The sequence below is a fragment of the Ciconia boyciana genome, chromosome 4 (genome assembly GCF_034638445.1).
Source record: "Ciconia boyciana chromosome 4, ASM3463844v1, whole genome shotgun sequence".
NCBI lineage: Eukaryota > Metazoa > Chordata > Aves > Ciconiiformes > Ciconiidae > Ciconia > Ciconia boyciana.
This window is the reverse complement of record NC_132937.1, coordinates 33,713,697-33,732,082: the sequence shown is the minus strand read 5'-3', so window position 1 is coordinate 33,732,082 and position 18,386 is coordinate 33,713,697. Positions and strand designations below refer to the sequence as shown.

Sequence of the window (18,386 nt, the reverse complement as noted above, 5' to 3'; positions counted from 1 at the left end):
CAAAAGAGAAAAATATAAAAAGCTTACAGGACAACATTCCTTTTTCATTGCTACTATAGTACTTTGGAAATATAAAACATCTAAAAGCTCATATTTCGTTTTTATTTTATTATGGAAAATACTGCAAATACAGTTTGCAAGCTATCTTGAAAACTGTGCTAACAGAAGAGCAATATGTGTACCCCCTCACTAAGCCTTTGACCTTTGTAACTACAAGGTCAAGTAACTGCTTGTGTAATCAGCTTTGCTCCTCCAGACAATTAATTGAATTATCAAGCTAATTACAAAACAGGTAAAATTATCGAAAAAGGTTGGACTTAGTTCTCCAATATAAATTTTGAAAACTGTTTAATCTTTCAAAATTTAAACTCAATGAAAATATAAACAAGAATATCTATTATTAAATATAGGTACACTAACAAAAGCTTCACTGCATTACATATGGCAAGTTTATTTCATTTTCAAGAAACAAAACTTCATGTCCTAAACACATCTCATCATTAAAGAAGGGCCAAAAAAGAAATCTGCCATCTGTGACTTCAAAGACAGAACAAATGGGGGTGGGGGGGGTGGGGCACACATGACACCACACCTTAATAAATTTCTTTTTCCTAATTGTCCTGGTTTCAACTGGGACAGAGTTAATTTTCTTCCTAGCAGCTAGCATAGTGCTGTGTTTTGGATTTTAGGATGAGAATAATATTGATAACACACTGATGTTTTGGCTGTTGCTAAGCGGTGTTTACACCAGTCAAGGACTTTTCAGCTTCCCATGCTCTGCCAGGTGCACAAGAAGCTGGGAGGGTGCACAGCCAGGATAGTTGATCCAAACTGGCCAAAGGGCTATTCCATACCATATGATGTCATGCTCAGTATATAAACTGGGGGGAGCTGGCCGGGGGGTAGCGGTCGCTGCTCAGGGACTGGCTGAGCATCGGTCAGCGGTTGTATCACTGGGTTTTCTTTCTTGGGTTTTGTTCCTCTCTCTCGCTCTCTTGTTGTTTTCCTTCTCATTACAATTCATTATTACTATTATTTTGTTCCAATTATTAAACTGTTCTTATCTCAACCCACAAGTTTTCTTACTTTTGCTCTTCCAATTCTCTACCCCATCCCACTGGGGTGGGGGAGGGTGAGCGAGTGGCTGTGTGGTGCTTAATTGCCAACTGGGGCTAAACCACAACAGTCCTTTCTGGCACCCAACGTGGGGCACGAAGGGTTTGAGATAATAACAGATTAACCAGAGCGTATTAAGGAATTTAGATCTGTTAGTAGATGTGGGACTTGATATTGATTCATCTGTTCTCGGTATTGGTTTACCTGATCTGCACCATGCTCATTTTTTTGCTGTACATGTTAAAGATCGGTGTTGGTTTTTGCAGTTTGCTGTGCTCTGCTTTAATTGGTGATGTTTTGCCTGTGAGATTTGTTATTAAAACAGTGACCTTGGGTTTATTTTGGTATCTAAGTGCTGTACTGAAACCGTTATTGTATGTTGGGTATCACCTTATGGAGACAATTAGCAATTATACCTCTTCCTCTGAGAGGTTTTTTATGGAGGAAATGCAGAATGGCACCTTCACTACTTTCTTCTACAATGTTTCCTCCTTCGTTACAATAACTTTTCAGTATCTTGAACATCCTTGGGTAGTGAAGATACATCTATTGGTATTGCTTGGGAATACCGTTTCGATCTCGTCCAAGATCAGTAAGCAATTTAAGAATATCATCCAGAGGTCTGCCCCAAGGCCGGATAGTTATGAGTGGCAGGGTGTGTGGGATAGCATGAGCAAATGCCTAAGTTACTGAGCACCTCCAGTGTTTTGGAACTTCACCCCTGAACAAATGCAGAATCCTGAAAATTTAGTAGAATATTTGGAAAAAGTATGCTGTCACCCTGGCAATTCCAGAAAGACACAGATCACTGCAATGTGCTGGGGCCTGGCCCATGCCTACCGAGCCCTGTTCAACACTATTCAGAACCCTCAAGGGTCTGGTGACAAAACCACAGGCACCGTGGCTGCTCCAACCCCACCCTGCGACAGGCACTGCGGCTGCTCCAACCCCACCCTGCGACAGGCACTGCGGCTGCTCCAACCCCACCCTGCGACAGGCACTGCGGCGATTCTAGCCCCCCCGACAACAGGCACTGTGGTCACTCCAGCCCTCCCTGCGACAGATGATGCCATTCAACCAGGGAAGCAACCTGTGTCAGTATCAGTTGCCCCTATACACAAGAAGAAATCCTGGAAGGGAAAGTCAGCTCGATTAGAAAGGGAAGATGAAAGAGTGGGCCATCACAAGGAGAGGAAGAGGAAGAACTTGTGGATGAGACGGAAACTACCCTATCCCTATCCCTGAGTGAGCTGTGAAATACGCAAAAAGATTTCAGCCGTCATCCAGGTGAGCACGTTGTCACCTGGCTGCTCCAATGCTGGGATAGTGGGGCCAGTAGCCTGGAATTAGAGGGTAAGGAAGCCAAGCAGATGGGATCCCTTTCTAGGGAAGGGGGCAATGACAAAGTGATTGGAAAAGGGGAACCAGCCCTCAGCCTCTGGAGGCGACTCCTGTCAGCTATGAAGGAAAGATATCCCTTCAAGGAAGATGTTATATGTCACCCAGGCAAATGGACCACCATGGAGAGAGGTATCCAGTACCTGAAGGAATTAGCCATGCTGGAGGTGGTTTATGGTGACCTAGACGACGAGCGGTCACCCAAAGATCCAGGTGAAGTCTGGTGCACACGACCCATGTGGCCGAATTCGGTACGGAGCACACCAGCGTCGTATGTCAACTCATTGGCAATACTGACCTGGAAAGACGGAGAGAATCCAACAGTGGATGAAGCGGCTAGTCAGCTCTGGGAATATGAAGAAAGTCTCTCTTCCTCCCTTGTCTCAGCTGTGGAGAATCTGTCCCGGGAGTTCCAATGATTCAAAGAGGATATGTCCTACTCCCCACCTGTACAGACCAGTACCTCAGACATTAGGAGTCAGCGTTCTTCTGCTCAAGAGAGAGGATACAGAGGGTACACACCACGGGCCACCCTATGCTTTTAACTGCATGACCATGGAAAGGACATGAGGAAGTGGGATGGAAAACCTACCTCGACCCTAGAGGCACGGGAATGTTGAGCTGCAAGGAAAAACAATCACACAAGGGGGTTCTTCCAGGAAAATTGCTGCTCCGGTTTCCAGCGGACAGTTCCCCAGACAGAGTAAAAGGGCTGATCTTACTCCTGATTTTAATGAAGGAACTCCTGACTCGTATATACAAGAAACAGGTAATGAATACTATGACCAGGACTAGGGGGGCCCTGCCTCCAGCCAGGTGGAGAAAAAGGGACAACCAGGTTCACTGGACTGTGTGGATCCAATGGCCTGGCTCATCAGACCCACAGGAGTATAAGGCTCTAGCAGACACCGGTGCACCATGCACCCTAATGCCATCAAGCTATATAGGGGCAGAACCCATCTGTATTTCTGGAGTGACAGGGGGATCCCAACAGCTAACTGTATTGGAGGCTGAAGTGAGCCTAACTGGGAATGAGTGGCAAAAGCACCCCATTGTGACTGGCCCAGAGGCTCCGTGCATCCTTGGCATAGACTACCTCAGGAGAGGGTATTTCAAGGACCCAAAAGGGTACCAGTGGGCTTTTGGTATAGCTGCCTTGGAGACAGAGGAAATTAAACAGCTGTCTACCTTGCCTGGTCTCTCAGAGGACCCTTCCTTCTGTTGTGGGGTTGCTGAGGGTCAAAGAACAACAGGTGCCGATTGCTACAACGGTGCACTGGAGGCAATATCGTACCAACCGAGACTCCTTGATTCCCATCCATAAGCTGATTCATCGACTGGAGAGCCAAGGAGTGATCAGCAAGACTCGCTCACCTTTTAACAGTCCTATATGGCCAGTGCAAAAGTCTAATGGAGAGTGGAGACTAACAGGAGACTATCGTGGCCTGAATGAAGTCACACCACCGCTGAGTGCTGCCGTGCCAGACATGCTGGAACTTCAATACGAACTGGAGTCAAAAGCAGCCAAATGGTATGCTACAACCAATATCGCTAATGCATTTTTCTCAATCCCTTTGGCAGCAGAGTGCAGGCCACAGTTTGCTTTCACTTGGAGGGGCATCCAGTACACCTGGAATAGACTGCCCCAGGGGTGGAAACACAGCCCTACCATTTGCCATGGACCGATCCAGATGGCACTGGAACAGGGTGAAGCTCCAGAACATCTGCAATATATTGATGACATCATCGTGTGGGGCAATAGAGCAGAAGACGTTTTTGAGAAAGGGAAGAAAATAGTCCAGATCCTCCTGAAAGCTGGTTTTGCCATAAAAGAAAGTAAGGTCAAGGGACCTGCGCAGGAGATCCAGGTTTTAGGACTAAAATGGCAAGATGGATGTCGTCAGATCCCAATGGATGTGATAAACAAAATAACAGCCAAGTCTCCACCAACTAGCAAAAAGGAAACACAAGCTTTCTTAGGCATTGTGGGTTTTTGGAGAATGCATATTCCAAATTACAGTCTGATCGTAAGCCCTCTCTACCAAGTGACCCGGAAGAAGAACGATTTCAAATGGGGCCCTGAGCAACGACAAGCCTTTGAACAAATTAAACGGGAGATAGTTCATGCAGTAGCCCTTGGGCCAGTCCGGGCAGGGCAAGATGTAAAAAATGCGCTCTACACTGCAACTGGGGAGAATGGCCCTACCTGGAGCCTCTGGCAGAAAGCACCAGGGGAGATTCGAGGTTGACCCTTAGGGTTCTGGAGTCAGGGACACAGAGGATCCGAGGCCCACTCTACTCCAACTGAAAAAGAGATATTGGCAGCATATTGAAGGGGTTCGAGCTGCTTTGGAAGTGGTTGGTACTGAAGCGCAACTCCTCCTGGCACCCCGACTGCCGGTGCTGGGCTGGATGTTCAAAGGGAGGGTCCCCTCTACACATCATGCAACTGATGCTACGTGGAGTAAGTGGGTTGCACTGATCACACAATGGGCTTGAATAGGAAACCCCAATCGCCCAGGAATCTTGGAAGTAATTATGGACTGTCCAGAAGGCAAAGATTTCAGAATATCACCAGAGGAGGAGGTGACACGTGCTGAGGAGGCCCCACTGTACAATCAACTACCAGAAAATGAGAAGCAATATGCCCTGTTCACTGATGGGTCCTGTCGTATTGTAGGAAAGCATCAGAGGTGCAAGGCTACTGTATGGAGTCCTATACAAGTTGCAGAAACTGCTGAAGGAGGTGAATAGAGCCAATTTGCAGAAGTAAAGGCCATCCAGTTGGCTTTAGATATTTCTGAACGAGAAAAGCGGCCAGTACTTTATACTGACTCATGGATGGTGGCAAATGCCCTGTGGGGGTGGTGGCAGCAATGGAAGCAGAACAACTGGCAGCGCAGAGGCAAACCCATCTGGGATGCAGCATTGTGGCAAGATATTGCTGCCCGGGTAGAGAACCTGGTTGTCAAAGTACGTCACGTAGATGCTCACATACCCAAGGGTCTGGCCACTGAAGAACATCAAAACAACCATCAGGTGGATCAGGCTGCTCAGATTGAAGTGGCTCAGGTGGATCTGGACTGGCAACATCAGGGTGAGCTATTTATAGCTCATTGGGCCCATGACACTTCAGGCCATCAAGGAAGAGATGCAACATATAGATGGGCTGGTGATCGAGGGGTGGACTTGACCATGGACACTACTGCACAGGCTATCCATGAATGCAAAACATGCGCTGCAATTAAACAAGACAAACAGTTAAAGCCTCTGTGGTATGGAGGGCGATGGCTGACATATCAATATGGGGAGGCCTGGCAGATTGATTCTATCACACTCCCACAAAACCGCCAAGGCAAGCACCATGTGCTTACAATGGTGGAAGCAACCACCGGATGGCTGGAAACATATCCCTTGCCCCATGCCACTGCCCAGAACACTATCCTGGGCCTTGAAAAGCAAGTCCTATGGCAACATGGCACCCCAGAAAGAATTGAGTCAGACAATGGGACTCATTTTTGAAACAACCTCATAGACACCTGGGCCAAAGAACATGGCATTGAGTGGGTATATCACATTCCCTGTCATGCACCAGCCTCCAGGAAAATTGAACGATACAATGGACTGTTAAAGACTACACTGCGAGCAATGGGTGGTGGGACATTCAAACATTGGGATACACATTTAGCAAAGGCCACCTGGTTAGTCAACACTAGGGGATCTGCCAATCGAGCTGGCCCTGCCCAATCAAAACTCTTATGCACTGTGGAAGGGGATAAGGTCCCTGTAGTGCACATAAAAAATATGCTGGGGAAGTCAGTCTGGGTTACTCCTGCCTCAGGCAAAGGCAAACCCATTCATGGGATTGCTTTTGCTCAAGGACCTGGGTGTACTTGGTGGGTAATGCAAAAGGATGGGCAAGTCCGCTGTGTACCTCAAGGGGATTTGATTTTGGGTGAGAATAGCCAATGATTTGAATTGTATGATGTTAATTGCTATATAATACTGTATGTCATCACTACTATGGTTACTATACACCATATCAACGGTATTTCAGTAAGAATCACCCAGCTTAATGAAGAATGAACTTTGATGAAACCAAGCAAAGTGCAGCAGTGATGGAACCAGAACTGGCTTCAGCATGCAACAATCCAACACCACACACCATCTCTCCTGCCCTGAAGGACTGTTATGACAGGTGGAGCCCAAAGTCATGGACTAAATGAACTCAATGGACATTTTAGAGGGATGGCCCATAGACCAAGGGAATGATATCTGTGTGTCTATATCAAAAGACAGGGAAAGTGGTGGTGATTAATTGGAATGTATTGGAAAAAGGGTAGGACCTAGGCATGACGTAGATGGTATAGAATAAGGTGTGGATACTGTCCTGGTTTCAGCTGGGATAGAGTTAATTTTCTTCCTAGTAGCTGGTATAGTGCTGCTGTGTTTTGGATTCAGGATGAGAATAATGTTGATAACACACTGATGTTTTGGCTGTTGCTAACTAATGCTTACACTGGTCAAGGACTTTTCAGCTTCCCATGCTCTGCCAGGTGCACAAGAAGCTGGGAGGGGGCACAGCCAGGACAGCTGACCCAAACTGGCCAAAGGGCTATTCCATACCATATGACATCATGCTCAGCAACAAAAGCTGGGCAAAGAAGGAGCAAGGGGTGGGAGGGGGGTCATTCAGATGAAGAAGCCCTGCTTTCCTGGAAATGTGTAAACATCTGCCTGCCAATGGGAAGTAGCAAATTAATTCCTTATTTTGCTTTGCTTGCATGTGCACCTTTTGCTTTACCTATTAAACTGTCTTTATCTCAACCCACAAGTTTTTGCACTATTACAACTTCTGATTCTCTCCCCCATCCCACTGTGTGGGATGCCTACCAGGGTTAAACCGTAACAGTAAGAAAGGTCAGATAAAATGAAGAACATGATATTTTTATCCTTCTGTCAACTGAGAAATTCTCACTCATGCATTTCGAAGTTAAAATAATTAGCCACATTAACAAGATGTATAAACACAAGAAAAGAAAATGTAGAAAAATGAATGGAGGGGAGGAGCTACAGTAGAAGAATAGCAATTGGATAACTCTGTTGTTTTATATGGAAAATAAGCTTAAACATACTTATATTAAATGAGTAAGGATCCAGTTACTGAAGGGGAGGGGCAAGCAGATGCATCTTAAATGAAGTGGCTGTCAGCTCTCTACAAAACCAACTTTAAGGCTATATTTCACAACAAAAAGTTTTACTTACTACATACCCAATAATATTTTTTTCCTTTAAAGAAATGAGCTCCAAACAAAATCCACCAAAATTCTCTTAGCTGAAACACTATTAAATGCTTTCAAGTAACAAAAATAAGAGGCTTATTCAGTAAATTGTTTATGTCAATTGACTCAATAAGACTCAGAGCAGAATTAAAGATTGTCTTTAGACAATCTGTTGCTACAACTCACTTAGCATATGAAAATTGGAAGCAAATCCAAAGAACAAATTTTTTTACATGTATTTTTACCTTCTCCTCCTCCTGATATAAGTATGTAAGTTTCCAAGTGCCCTCTTCCTGTTGTGTAATGTTTGTTGGTTTGGTTTTTGGGTTTTTTTTAATAGCATTGAAGTGGGACATCAGTGCTAAGAGACAGTATTTTACCTTTGACTAGGAGTCACTCATTGATTTATTCAGGTGTCAAGTATTACTCCACAGGTTTTCAGATTAAAACTATTTGAATTAGTTGATTACCACAAACTGGGTAATCCAAAACATCCCCAATTTTTATTTAATAACACATGTCCAAATGGACAATAAACTACACTTTGCTCTAGGCCCTCTTCAGCCAGACAGGGTTCACAGCCATGTATTTCCTCATTCGCAGCAGAGACCATATAGCGAGTCCAAAGTAAAGCAAGGAATGGTTTACACTTGGCCCTTTTGTCTAAAGATGTAACACTGCACACATACACAGAAACATATTCAAGATCCATGGGGCCAGAATCAGCTTAGTCAAGAATAAATACGACTCTTCACTCCAGATATGAAGTCACTATACTGGGGAGTCGAGGGGAAAAGAAAGAAGAGTTGTTTGTTCTAATACAAATTTCACACTTTACCCAACCCAAAGGAAAATACACGGCACACAGAACACAACCCACCTTTGGTAAGTTCACTATTATGATTGAGAGTCAAGCTCCCTTTTGCACTCTAAATCAGAGTTTCTTTTTGCAGAGTGGTCCAGATTCAAATGGAAGAACGGAGATACCCCTATTGCCAGATTTACTCCAAGAAATAACTCTGGGGATGTAGGAACTTCAGGCTTTAACTCCATCAATATAAGAAACACCTCAAATCTAGGTTTCCTAGTTTCCCAATCCATTTTCTCATTCTTAGGAGATGGAGGAAAAAAAATCTCTTACCAAAGTAAAATGAAATTATGACAAGAAATTTCACTATGCTGTACTGAATCAGCAGTTTGCATAAATACACATATCAAAGCAGAATTTCAAGTTGGATATAACTTTCAGACACTAAAACCAAAATTAATCAGCAGCCTAAATTTATGCAAATGTACTGTTAAGATTTAGACACACATTTTTCTACATTAAGAAAATTTTATTAGTTATAACTGCACAGGAAACAGGGATTTAGATGTGCTCTTTTTAGTCTGAAATCCCCATAGAGATAGGCCAAAACACCAGTATTCTCTGAAAACTTACAATTTTACATTGATCGGTGTTCTTTTTTATTTGAAATCAATAAAAAATATACTCAACATACCCTGAAGAGGTTCTGCTTAAGAAACCCAAGTTCAACAATTTATGATATATTAATTAAATCTTCTTATGGAAATATTTCAACCTCCATTACTAGGTATTTTTCAGTCATAAATGCTATTACTACCAGAACTTCCTGTAGAACAAATTAGTCTTTTCAGAACAGAGGTTAAAGAATAATTTAAAATGTAAAACCCTAATGTCTTTTTCTCAACAATACAGAGAGTACTAGCACTGTCTATACATATAGACAATATTTTCACTACAAGCTATTTGTTTCAACTTAAAAAAATCTTCAACTGAACAATTATTCAGTCACACATGGTAACTGAGGCTGATTTTTTTGTTTTGTTAGTGAATAAGTTGTATAGCTACTTCAGAGAACAAAAATCAGTGGAAAAAAACCAAAACTATTTTCTCCAGTAAGGCCCAATCCAAACAATACTGAAGTCAACTGGGGCTCCAGTTTATTACACTGATTTTGGATTATGAACTTTGTTGAAAGAGCAATAAATCAGATGTCTGACTCACTAATAAGGAAACAGAATTTAGCATTCTACTATCACCACTACTGCTAAGCAGATGTGCTAATGACCAAAGATTTTTTCACAATGTAGTTACTATTCTTAAGATAACAAATTATGATCATTGTGCCTACAGTTCATTAATATCTAGATTATAATTTAGTACTGTTAGAAAGGACTATCAACTCTAAGACAAATATCTCATCCTTATTACTCTTTACTATTCTGTTAGTTTTTGTAATTCACTCCCAGGTGACTAATGGGGAATTGTTTCTTCAAGGGCATATCACACTGAATTCAGGAAAAAAACCCAAACTTATTCAGTGGTAGATCATACTGTTATTAAAGCATATTTTTGAGATTTTCAAATTAGTTTCTTATTAATCCTTTTAACACATTTCAAAACATTTTTTGAAATACTAAGTCTAAGCGTTCTGACTTGCAGGAGATTACTGCTAATGCTGGGATGGCTGGAACAGTGCCTGCCCTACCCATCTCTGCAAGGTTCCCACCCAGGGAAGACAGGAGGGCTCAGCTGCTCACATAGCAGCTACTGAACCACTGCAGATTACTGCCTGACTACTAATATAATCTGAAATAAGCATGTGTTTAACTTAATATGCTGGGCCATTAACCGCAATGGTTCAACAGCTATATTTACAAAAGACAAGCAGGGCTGACAGACAGGGGCAAAAACCCTGCACAGCTGTTCTAAGGTAAGCCAGCTTCATCCATTAATTTCAGGCATAAACATACAATTTTTATATAGTTACTTTTATCAATACACTTAAAACATCAAGAAAAATCAAGTAAGGTTTATTTCACCATAATTTTTTTTAATATATCAAACCATGCTGATTTGCATTAATTCCATTGCCCTGTTGCCCGAATCTTTTATCAGCTTCTCCACTCTTCTGTCTGAAGCTTGACTTCAGGTTAAATGGTTTATATATAGATATCCTTCTGCTTGTCCTTTTTCAAATCTAGCAAAATATCAGCAGTCTTCCAAGTCTTTTTTGGCACTTAAAAATTTATCAAAGTATCAGCGGGACAGAGACTGTCTTCAAATAGAATCATAGAATCGTTTAGGTTAGAAAAGACCTTTAAGATCATCGAGTCCAACTGTTAACCTAGCACTGCCAAGTCCACCACTAAACCATGTCCCTAAGCACCACGTCTACACGTCTTATCCAGTTCAGTTTGGGGCAAGTTTTCCAGGCTTGCTAATTTAAAAATACTTATCCTTCACAGGCTTTAATAGTCTCCCTGTATACTCACTGAAAAATACTCCATCCTCCTCAGGTCATAAAAGCCCATTATCCTGATTCTTTCCAGACAGAGCACAAAAATATTCATGCCTTTTCCAGTATCACACTGAAAAAAAAAAATCACATTATTTCCACCTGGTGGCATGCCTTACTAAAATGGCTTTTGTTGTGAACCTATTTAATCTTCCTACCCCTATACACATCGAAGAACAAACCCAAAAATGCCTACTCAGTAGAAAGGAGGTTATTTTGTTTGTTTTTTTCCTCATCTGGGCTATGTGGGCACAGAAACATAATGAGGACACTAAAAGGGCTCTAAGGCTTTGGGTATAGTTAAACAGAATTAAGAAAACATTATGGAATAAGAGTGTCCATGAATGGAACAGCAGTGTTACAAATCTCGTACCTTCAGTTCCTATTCTCATTTGTTTTGCATTAAGTGTGCCCAGGTCATCAGTCAGAGAGATGTGGGAAGGAGTAGAAAACAGCCATCACTGAAAACTGTTCTTTGGTTGTTCACGAGCTTGTTGTTTTAGTAACAAGGACTTTGTTGCAAACTCAGTAAGTTACAGTTGTCTTTGTCAAACCTTTTTTGTGCATCGTTGCATTTAACAGAACTAAAGAGGAAGAAAAAAATGTTTTATCAGTTTCTTGGAGTCTCCTTAAAAATAGAGAAGTCTGGTTCTAGGAAACTACTTTCAGTGCATATATTTGTGTATTTTCAAAGAACCGTAATTTTGATAAAATATTCAGAAATTTTTAAGTGCATTAGAAATCACAAAAAAGTGAACCAAATACTAAAAATAAAGTATAAAAATATTAAGGTGCACTTTCAACAGAACAAACAACAGAGGAAGGAAAGATTTAAGTTGGAATTAATCTATATTGTATTATTCATATATGCACAGCAATTTAATAAAAATACTTCTATATAAACTAAGAAGTTGTACATTTCCTGCTACATCTTTAAAAGGCATCTTTCAACATATGACTATCCAAACCAGTCTAAACTGAGTTTTGCCGATCCACTGAAGAAAACTATCAAATGAAAAATGCTCCCTACAGTTCATAGTCAAAGTCCTACACCTAAGTCAACAGAAAAGATTTTAAGTTTTGACTCAAATACTAAATATGATCAAATAATTCAGCAGCATGTGTCTTCCAAAAATCTTGTTTTTGCAAAACCAAGGTGTATTTTTATGGCAATGACCTAACTACTAGAATAAAAGCTGCATATCTGACAAAGAGAAAGGACCCACCCATTAACATCTCCCAGAGCATTCAGATTAAATCACAGATCTAAGCATATCTTTGCAATGTTAAATAAATTTTTAAGTAGTCAGAGAATTTTAGGGTTCGTTAAACATACAACATTCCTCTTATAAGAATCCTCAGTATTTCTGCTGCTACATAGCTCGCAGTTGGCCACCTATCAGTGCATTTCTGAGTGCAGCAGTACAGACCAGCTTCCCGTCCCTTTACAGCTCTCATTTTCCAGCTAAAAGAAAAAGCTGCTGCAGTGAAGCGCAGGGGCGGCACCGCCACGTCCTATAACTAACAAGGCCAGGCTGGTGCCACACGCAAGGAAGCTCCTTACCGTTTCACAACGGGACGTGCATCATCCCCAGAGGAACACGTACATGTTCCGACCCCACAGGCAAGGGCTGCGGATCATGAAATACCTGCCTCCCCTCCCCCTTCTCCCCATCACTGCAGAGCGGCACAGCCGCACCAGGGCACAGCGGTAGAGGCTTTGTAACCCTCGCCGGCAGCTGCCGCTGTGGCAGCGCGAGGTGGCAGGACTACCTCAGCCCTGCCCGCAGTATATCCCTTCCATTCTTCGTTACCTGATGCTCCTTAGATACGGTTCCCCCCCCCTTCCCCGCCCCTTTTTATGTCAACAGCTTTTTTTTTTTTTCCCCCACCTATTTTAACCACAAAAGCGTTTTTTCTCCCTTTCCGGCTCCGTCTGCCTCCGTCACAGGCGCGGCTGAGCACCGCAGGAACCCGTCCTCGGTTCCCCCCGCAGCAAGGCCACGAGGATCCGGCGGCCCTGTGCCGCCGCGCGCGCGCACACTCACTCACTCACTCTCACTCTCACTCACCCTCTCTCTCTCTCTCACTCACTCACCCCATCTCCGCAACCGCTTGTGCTTCAATTCCGCTACCAGCAGCCCCACCCGCGCCCAGCGGCTGCGCTAGTGCCGCGACCACTACGCCCCCCGCAGTCACGTGCCGCCCGGCGCCGCCGCACAGCCAATGGGGCGGCGCGCTCCGGAAACTGTCGTCCGTCCCGTCCTTCCCCCCACCGGAAAACTGTTGCGTACTCCGGGAATCGCCCCAGGCGGGAGAGCTCCGGCGAGAGCGGCTTCCTGAAAACGCACATTTCGCCGCATTTAGCACTTGCTGAGACAACGGCGAGCTGCTTCTCTCGGCACCGGGAGCAGCCCTACCAAACACAGCACACGTCACCGACATTAAATGCTTCAGAGGGGCTAACGAGCAGCCGTACAGATTGGACAGCACTATCACGAAGGGGGCACTTCCCCTGAGTGGCTGCCGCGTTCCTCTTAAACGCGGATTCACCCACAGCGTTAAGGGGCAAAAAAAAAAATAAACCCACACCACGCGGCCGCCAACAGCGAAAAGCAGGACCCAAGGGTATACCTCTGCCTGAAAGTTAATGCAAACGAGGCTAGACAAGTTAAAGCACTAGTTGTGTAGTCTAGCAGGAGCTGGTGGAAGGCCAGGGCTTACGTAAAGCTGATAAGGGGGATTCAGACTGGAAAGCGGAATGACTAATCAAGAATTACTGTCCTCAGGAGTAAAGCACATCCTGGAGAAATATGTAAGCTAATTAATATGTTTTTGGACAATCTGAAACTGCTAGCAGTTTCAGTAGTGAGCAGCTGGGTGGGAGTTTTTCCTTTTAGCCAAGGCTAACCCACCACACCAACATCTCAGCAAAAGAGTGACTGATAGAATACATTTAAAAGTGCAATGGTTTGAGCAAATCAAGTGAAAGCCTTTCCCTTGTGGCACGTTAAAAACTATGGAGATATTTGCTTATGCAAGTGGACATAAGGGTAGATAGCTCATTAAAAAACATATTCTTAATGTGCCAGAGGAAATTTCATTCTTCCTATAATCATTTGATTCATATGAAACTAGTAGGCTCATACCACCTCATGGTTGGGACCAAGTGAAATGAAAGGCACTACAGGCTTGTATAGGAAATGTAAGCAATTGCATCACAGATATTTAAATATTACTACTTTCATTTCAGCTGTCATAGAGAGTCATAGGACACAGTAGTCCACTCTCAGGAAAGATGCTCTTTGCCAGTTAAACTTTCAAAGGTCTTCAAGAATGAGGAGATAATGTTAGACTACGTTGTCTGCTACCTTCAACAGGGTATCACACTAAGTCCTCTTTGACTTCATCAGTATAGCTAACTATAGAACTCCCATCACATAAGCTGTTATGGTAAACCATAAACAAAGTTAACTGGGCCAGTATTCAAGGAGTGGCTCTCTAGAATGAGGAAAAAGAAAAGCGTCTCATGCTACATTTTTTTTTTGTTACAAAGCTTCCATTAATTACAGCAATATTTGACAGCCTCCTGATTTTTGACCCCATTTCATTTTAGACTCAAATATACTACAGAGACTGTACTAGTGAGTTTATAATCCTTCAGCTGTAACGAACTATCACATTACTCCTAACAGTTATAGTTTAGAACCTAATTTTGCATTAGACCTAAAGCTATCTTGCTTTGATATACATCACCATTCCTGCCCTCAAAGAAGGGAAACAAAGTACGCCCAGTTGAAACCCTGAAGAGCTATAAGAAACCCTGAAGAGCTATAAACTATAGTTCTCAGTCTGTGAAAAGATTCCCATTAGTCCTGACCTATAGCTTTATGAACCTGGCACTCACAAGCTAGCATAGATTTAAGTAAATTCAGCGCTGATGGAAGATATTAGATTCACAGCTCTATAGCCTTAAGTTCTGCGTTTATTCACAGAACAAGCAGAGCATAAGCAGCAACACAGATTCTCTCATATATTCTGACAATATGACAGCTGAGCAGGAAGCAGAAAGGTTTCTCTTCATTACTCATAGTAATGCCCATTCTGTTATGTCTATAAAACATAGCACCTTATGTTTTGTCTATCACATACACTTGCCTCTGAAGCAAAATCCAATTTTAATTGCAATTCAGTTTAACATACAGCATGTTAAGAGTAATAAGATTACCTTTCCCATACTGTATATTCCAGAGGTGTTAAGACACTGACATATAGCCAAACAGGTGAATGGTACTGTGATATATACTCTACTTACTTCTTTCAAAACTTTTCTATGCATAGTATTGGCATCTGCTAATGCTACTGATATCAATGAAACAGCATTTGATTAAAAAAGGTCAGACTCCAGGGGGAAGGGAGCATAGAAAGGAATTTTAGAGAAGAAAGTCTTGTTTAAGACTTAGAATTCTGCTCCAGAAGAGGAATTTACACAAAGTATTCTATGAAAAGACTGTAATTCAGGCACTAAATATTTCCCAACCTCTTACTGTATTTATAGAAATCCAGTTTGACATCAAACAAAATTAAGGCATAATCCTGTTTGTTGTTGGGTTTTTTTACTCCCATACTTGTCTCTCTTATCTACAAAATAGTGTTAAACAGAAGCTCTCAGCAGATCGTCCACATGTTTTTGAAAAACAAAGGACATCCCACAAACATTTACTTCATAAAAATCAGAAGTATTACAACAGAAAATGCAAAAGGTTGTGGTTTTTTGATATCTTGATCATAAATGGGACAGTTTTATGTGCCTTCTGCAGCAGTACCCTTCTCCCCAGAGGCCTTTCACCACTTTATAAAGAAATTTATATTTCTTAACTAGTCATCACATATGCACAGTACTACCTCCCTCAGACTCTAGGCACAGTGAGTGGGTTGGATAATGTGTTGAAGTCTCTCTCTGTTGCCAGGCACTATGCTTGGTATTACTCACAAATGTGAAGTGTGATGTTGGCAACTTAAGATATTTGTCTTCAGAACTTTGTTTACTAATACAAAATGCAAGTTTTACACATTTATTTACATCAAGCTGCATCTTGGAAAAAAGCTGCATTAACAAATTTTATTAACAGAAAACACAAAGACATTTCATTTGTTTTACCTAGATGCAAATTTCATCTTCATACAGAACTTGATAACGTATTTTACCTGTTGCTACAGCTGAAAGATCACCTCCTTTCTTCAACTTTATTTTAAAAATAAGTTGTTAAACATGTTCTCTTGCTTCTCATTTCCTTGGAAATTGTGAAGTTAAAGTTTCTTTCATCTCTCACTACCACACACAGACTGCTGCTTGTTCCCTCTGAGCCTTATCCTTGTGACTAGGATCATATACACACAGTCATACTCATAACCTATCATCAGCATTCATGTCAGTGTTTTGACTATGTAATGCTGTATTCCTGCTTTGTAGGTCAGGATTCTCTGAGAAACATTGCATATTATTTCTCCATACAGATGATCTCTAACTACCAGCATTAAAAAGGCTATCAGAAAAAGATGTTTCCTGAGGATCAAGAAGCTAAAGCACCACCTTTCTCATGCAGATGGAGAGAGAACAGAGAAAGGGAACACTGCTTTGAAAGCATCATCCAGAAAACATGCATACAACTTGTCTTAGATACTAGTCCTACAGAAATAAATTGAAAAATTCCATACTGAGTATAGAGAATCAAAAATGAAATTAAGATTTTTTCCATTTACTAATGTACTAAATTTCCACTTTTTTTTTTCTTTCAGAAGGCTACACTACAAGTTCCCAAATTTCAGATCTTTCCATAAACAATGAAAAGACCTGTCTTTCACAGGGTCAATTAGTTACAGAAAAGTCCTGTAACAATCTGAATGAGAAAAGCAGAAAAATGCATGCTGTTTAGTTATTTCATATACAAGTCAGATTCACAGAATACTATCATTGCTCTTTAAATCCATTATTATGTAATGCTCCCTGTTTGCAGCTTTGTCTGGAAGTACTATCCTCTGGGGCATCTCCCACTCTTTCTTCACTTTAATTTTTTCCATCTCCATGCAGATATCTTGCTGCCACTTAAATAAATAAATATTCAAAAAGGATTACTTCCCTCCTCACATCAGTTAGATCTAGTAAGGTGTCATGGACCAATCTGCAATTAGCTATATGCATTCTGAAAACGGTAAGAGAGCAATAGGAGTTTGTATAGCTATCCAGTAAACTTCACCATCCATTTACCCATTATTCTATCTCAACTATATAACGAACCCCATCCGACGCTAACTTTGTATTACATTAACTATAGTTTCCTCCTCCTCTAATTAAGAGCAGCACAGTAGCCTTGTATTGCTTTGTTTCCTCTACTGTAGCTCTTTTCAGGCATGGAAGTAGTTTACTGTATCTGTGCTGTATCACTTAATTATCACTTCTTAATCCAGCCACACCTTGTTTTCTTTCCCTCCTAACCAGCTGCATATTACATTTCCAGCCTCCTTTATGGTTTTTTCCACCTCCCTATAATATTATGGCTAAGTAAGAAACAAGGCCACAAAAAGGGTGGACTCATACAAAAATTTGGAAAACTTTTTTTTTAAAGAAGATATGAGCAAGAAACCTGTTATTTGTCTATACCACACACTGAAAGAGTCCAGTAATCAGATAAACTGAACTTGAAAGTCAGCTCTCTGTTTATTTGACTCCAGATTCATGCATTTGTCTACCCACTCATTCCAAACCTCTAGCAAAGTAAAGGCCTATTCAGCCTTTTGGTAAACCCATAAACATGCTTTCTAATCCATCTTTAATTTAGTTGCAGTAATCTCTTAATTTGATTGAAGGCTGAGCATCTGTAGTGCTGAACATCTTCCATATAAAAACCTGTGTCTAGTGTACCTCAGGGATTCTCTGGGGAAGTTCCCCACCCCCCAATAAAAACTTTTCCTAGAGGCCTTTATTAATACAGATCTTTCCTCTCTACTTCATCTGAACAATAGAGTAGAAAGATGAAATGTTTAGAGAAAGACCAAGAAATTGATTTCCCCCCCCCCCCCCCCCCCCCCCAATGTTTTCCAGAGACTGCCAGGCTCTGGATCTGCTCAATCTCCACTAGAATTATCTTTTCTAATCAAATAATTTAATCTTAGAATACTGTCCTTCAGCTGCTCAGAGACTGAATCAGTCACTCAGTAGAAGAAACTGAGCACATGCCTAGAATACCTACGGTAGCCTGAGTTACAG

The 18,386-nt window shown here is 41.8% G+C and overlaps 1 protein-coding gene across 23 annotated transcripts in view; it reads right to left on the bottom strand.

Moving 5' to 3' along the window:
- LOC140651491 (adenomatous polyposis coli protein-like) overlaps nucleotides 1-18,386 on the bottom strand; it is a 176,898-nt gene that overhangs the window by 97,609 nt on the left and 60,903 nt on the right. For 6 of the 23 annotated variants that reach the window (XM_072860994.1, XM_072860971.1, XM_072860991.1 and 3 more), the window contains exon 1: nucleotides 13,218-13,314. The exons of 9 other annotated variants lie outside the window; for them this stretch is intronic. The gene's annotated coding sequence lies outside the window, so the exon portion shown is untranslated. Of the gene's footprint in view, nucleotides 1-2,812; nucleotides 2,962-3,106; nucleotides 3,263-5,512; nucleotides 5,753-11,096; nucleotides 11,193-11,492; nucleotides 11,704-12,683; nucleotides 12,906-13,011; nucleotides 13,184-13,217; nucleotides 13,315-18,386 lie in introns of those variants that run through there. 8 more of the 23 variants (XM_072860978.1, XM_072860975.1, XM_072860972.1 and 5 more) reach the window with 8 other exon arrangements.